Consider the following 5,639-nt stretch of genomic DNA (forward strand, 5'->3'; position numbering starts at 1 on the left):
GGCACCAAAACCGAACACTTAAAATTAATGAAAATTTTTTACGTATTTTGTATAATTTCAACATTTGCCTGTACCGAACGATTTTCATAAATTCTGCAATATATTTCATGTGCCCCAATTCGGATATACTTTTTCGACACTTGCTCTAGAATTTTCACTACACGTGCTATACTTTGAAGTCGAACTGATACTGAAGTCCGCTGCAGTGCATTTAGGAATTCAAAGCAATGCATGTGGCTTAGGTTCAGCGCGCTTCTTTTGTTTTCTCTCCGATAAGTTGACAATGAAATGGTTCTTGTTGTTGTTGTTGTTGTTTCTGTTGCTGTTGCTGTCATAATATTTCTAATATTGAATACAGTAACCCACTAGATTAATTTCTTCCCGCTTTTCTGCTGACTTGCTTTTACACTTGTTTTGATTTTTTTTTTTTGTTTTTTTTATCAGTAGAAATTGTGTTTCATTGTTTTTGCTTTGATAAGCAGTTTCTGCTATCGTTGATCGTTTCTATCCAATATCTTAGGTTCGCATGTTCATCATGGAAAATTTGAGGTAGCTCAAGTGTTCCAATGTTTGCTGCCAATGTTTGGTGTTGATATTTGGTGTGGTTTCAAATGTTTGAGATAAATTCGGAATTCAGCACAGAAATATATAAAAAAAAGTGTTGATAATTTATTTCAATAGCTACTTTCCTCTTAATATTATATAGCCTTTATGTTATTCTATTTTATCATTTATTTTCTTACAAACACTGTGCGCAATTCTAAGTTTCCGGGCACACCCACTATTTTGAGCAACTTTTTCTACTACGCTATAAATATGTTGAAATAACTTACTTCTCGAGATGTCGCGATTTAAACCCGAAAACTTTTATTAAACTATACAATACTATATTTTTATTTATATACAATTTTTATATTAATGCACAAACTAGTCACAAATTGTTGTTGTTGGTTATTGGTCCATATAAAAATCTTCAACTTAAAACCCTGATATTTTAGAAAACAAGCTATATTGATAAAAATTCGTTGTCAAATTGTGCGTAGTCAGGATGCGAGACAGAAGGGCCAAAAAACATTAATCCAAAAAATAGAACAGCAAAAAAAAATTACAATTACTTTGAAATAATTAGTAAAGTACTGCTGAAGTTATTTTATTCGATCATATACAAATATAATTTTTTAAAAACAATATCCTTATACTAAAATTCATCTGTTATGCCCATGTTATGTAGAGTGTCATTGGCACGTCAAAATCAAAATTGTTGTTGCTTTCAATGCAAATTAAAAACCTGAAAGTGAGAGAAAATAAACAAATGTCGGTCTAAATTCGGTTATGAGAATCGAGACTATCTATCCAAGCCATGTTGTATATATGTTTATATATATTTCCTTTGACATTTAGGCACAACCAAAAAGTACAAAAGAAATAATATGAATACGCAATTGACAAACTGATGTGACACTCTGCATAACATACATATACGTCATAGCCCGTGACAATCTACATTCCTATATCTTCGACGGCTTCCTCTTTTCTTTAAGAAATATTAGTTCGTTCAGAACTTTAAGAAGTGCGCAGCCCATGTGACAAAAAAATTGTAAAAGATATGTATTTAACTGCGTTAACATCTGGTTCAAAAACACGTTACAGCAAAAATCTGTCCTAGATGTAAATTGATCTAAATCCTAGGATTGCAAAGTACTTTTAAGGCAAGCCTATAGTTTCTTTAATAACTAGAAAACATTTCCAGTTCATTAATCATAGGCAGAAATGATGTAACTATAAAAATTGCAGAAATTATTCATCATTTTTATAGTAAAAACATATATTCCATAAATTTTGCTCCCTGTACCTTCATTAAAGATAATTTGAATTAAGTTTTCTTTACTATTTTGTTTATTTCAAGTTTAGCCTACAACTGCAAAAAGCATATTGATCTACGTTTTATGAAAGATTTTGGAATATTTTAGTGAATATATGAATTGTAGGTGTGGATTCCTTTACGTTTATTAATAAAATAATAAATATTTATTAAGAAAAATAATTATAGTAATAAATTGATAAGTATTATAGTTACACATTTTTAAATAAATTAAATTAAATTACTCTTTTATATTATATGAATTCAATAAGTTCCCATGATAAGGCCGGGGAGTGATGAAAAAATATTTGCATGACACAAATATTTTTCATAAATTCTTCTTATCATTTCAAGAATCAGATTTTTAAATATTTTGTGATGAGTTTTCATAAGATAACTATTTTAATAACAGATTTTCAGCTCCAATTATTTAAAATAGAATTATTTTTTATTTAAATTTTTGTTTTTTTTTTTGGTTTTGATAACCCAAAAATGATTTCAATAAAGAAAACAAAATTAGGTTACTTTTACTATATAAAAACAATCATAATAGCATATTATTAATATATAATATAAAACATAAAGTTTCTATTGTATATACATAGACACATTTACGAGTAGTCAAGTATGCTGATATGTTCTCATTCCCATACTAATATCTTATATTGTACATATATTGTAATAAACATCATATTGTTTTTGAATTCTCCTAGATAGGTAGATAAGATCTCTTCAGATTTGTGATGGTAGATTAAATATTATTAGCGTAAATAAGTGTAGGTAAGCAGTAATCATTTGTTTAGATAACCTATTGTACACTAACAGTAAGAGGCGCAAAATTAAGAAATTAAAAAATAATGCCAAGTATCTAATACATGTGTTCCCTATGTTAGGTTCACAAAATTGTATGTCGTATTTATATTTCATGAATAAAAATAAGTAAAGTAAATAAAACATTTGATTACATATAGTTACGATATACACATAGTAGAAAAAGTCTACGGATATTCACAAAATTTTTCTAAAATTACGCATAACTTTTTTAATTTTTACTCAAATTCATTTTTAATTCCTGATTTATTTTAACCAAAGAAACAACAATAAAGTTGCAATATTAAAACTAAACAGTTATTCTTTAAAAAAAAATTAAACACAATTATATGCGAAAGTATCAATTTTTGAAGCAGAAAAAGTCTACGGATATTTCTTAATATTTACATTTACCGCTAATTTAAATTCGCTTGCAAGCATAAAAGGGTCATTAAATGATATTTAATTATTAGTTGACCTCCTAAAGAGTCTAAAAATCAATCATTTAATAATATTTTTTTATATAAGCAATAAATTTTTACAATATAAAATAAAAGACGTGAAATTAGTTTTAGTGCCGTAAGCCAAAGAAAATTTGCTAAAGATATTGGTCGTCAATATTCATCTGTGCAGAGAATTACAAATAACTTCAAAGAGACCAGTACTTACGTTTCTAAACCTCGCACTCGCCGCCACACAATTTTGTCAAATAGAGAAAGACGTAGCATAATCAACCAGGTGAAAGTAAATCCAAGAGTAACAGCCTTCAAACTAGCTGAACATATTGCCGAAATACTTGAAAACAAAATATATCCTGATACTGTGCGGAAAATTTTGAAGAAATGCATGTATCATACCCTGATTGCAGGAATGAAGCCATACATATCCAGATATAATAGAATAAAATGATTAAGCCGTGCAAGAAAGCGTATAAATAAACCTATAAAGTTCTGAATATGAGTTATTTTCTCCGATGAGAGTCAATTTTAAATATTTGGAATCAAAGTTAGAAAACTTGTATGGAGAAAATTATGCACAGCCTATGATAAACAAAATTCAATTTCAACAGTAAAACGTGGTGGTGAAGGCGTAATGATTTAGGGGTGTATAGTAAGTAATGGTGCTGTCAGACTTGAATTTGTACAAGATACAATGGAGAAATATGGGTACCTAAATATTCTAAAAACAAATTTGAAAGAAAATGTCAAAATGTTAGGACTTGAGGCAACCTTTTTGTTTCAGCAGGACAACGACACTAAGCATACAGCAGCTATCGTACGGATTGGGATGCTGTACAATGCTCTCAGGCAACTTCAAACACTACCAGAATCACCAGACCGTAGTCCTATAGAACATCTGTGGGTTTATTTGGAAAATAAGATTCACCAGCATATGTTTTCCAGCAAGGATATAGCAAGAAACGTCATCAAAGAAGAATGGCTAGAAATAAACGCACAGGATACTGCAAAGCTAGTTGAGTCAATGGAAAGACGCTTAACAGAGGTTATTAAATGCAGGGGTTATCCCACAGGCTATTAAATTTAAGATTTTTGTGAATTTTATTGTTTTAATGTAAATATTAAGAAATATCCGTAGACTTTTTCTGCTTCAAAAATTACTACTTTCGCATATAATTGTGTTTAATTTTTTTTTAAAGAATAACTGTTTAGTTTCAATATTGCAACTTTATTGTTGTTTCTTTGGTTAAAATAAATCAGGAAATAAAAATGAATTTGAGTAAAAATTAGAAAAGTTATGCGTAATTTTAGTAAAATTATGTGAATATCCGTAGACTTTTTCTACTATGTGTATATAACATATACATATTTGTTTATAATGCAAGCAATTAATTATTTAAAATATTTGAACTTCGTTATCAGTCAAGTGAATTCTTGAAATGTGAATAAACAGTATAGAAATGGGAATAAATATAAATTGCAATATCAACAGATAACATAATAATACATATGTAACATATATTATACACATTTTGTTGAAACGTTATAGTGAATTTGTTAAGATGTTTGAAACGCGGTGAAGAGACATCGGACACAACTAAAGCAAATATGCTTTATATACGTATGCTATTCGTCTTCATCCGATAACGAACACATTAACCACAGCTATACACAATTGAATTAACTATTAAAATTTTGTTGTCATACTTCAGAAACATTCTAATAGTATTAATGCTAGTATTATTATTTTTATTTAAACAATTCTCTAATATTACATAAATGTTTATTACCATTTATTTTTCTTAATAATAAAATAGTAATAATAAAAACAAAAACTTTCTTTTTTTGATTTATCTCATAGCGTTATTAAATTATAAACTATTGCATGCAATAAAATCATTGAAGAGAGCAAATATATAAACAATTTTGTAGTAAACAAACCTTTTAGCTTTAAAAGTGTGTTTTTGTGTTGATGAAAAAACAATAAAATAAGAATACGTAAGAGTTTTCTGTATAAAAATATCTAAAAAACACCGCTGATGTACGCACATCCAGTCATGTCACTAACGCCTACAGGATTTTACTCGTATTTTAACAAATGTGTACATTTATCGGAAGCACGCCTCTAAATTCACAATTTTTTTTGCAATTCTGATAAAATTCTGTTGTTGTTGTATAATTTAACAAATGTTTATACAATATAAGTGCATTCAATACAATGTTTATTAAATGACACTTTATTTTTTATATTTTTAGTATAGTTTAATTTCGATTTTAACATCATTAACAGTTAAGATATAAAAGTATCTTTGAGTATCGGTTAGTGTGAAATAATATCTCGCTTTGCTATTAAATACATTATCAGACAATATATAACATACCTGTCAATCACAAGCTATGTATTATTATTATTATTATTATTATTATTAAACGAAGGGATCGTGCACTGCGACCGAAAAGATCTATTGTACCCCTTAGTCGGATTAGAGTGTTTCTCGAAGTCCGATTAT

Source organism: Teleopsis dalmanni, chromosome 2 (genome assembly GCF_002237135.1).
Source record: "Teleopsis dalmanni isolate 2A chromosome 2, ASM223713v2, whole genome shotgun sequence".
Classification (NCBI taxonomy): Eukaryota; Metazoa; Arthropoda; class Insecta; order Diptera; family Diopsidae; genus Teleopsis; species Teleopsis dalmanni.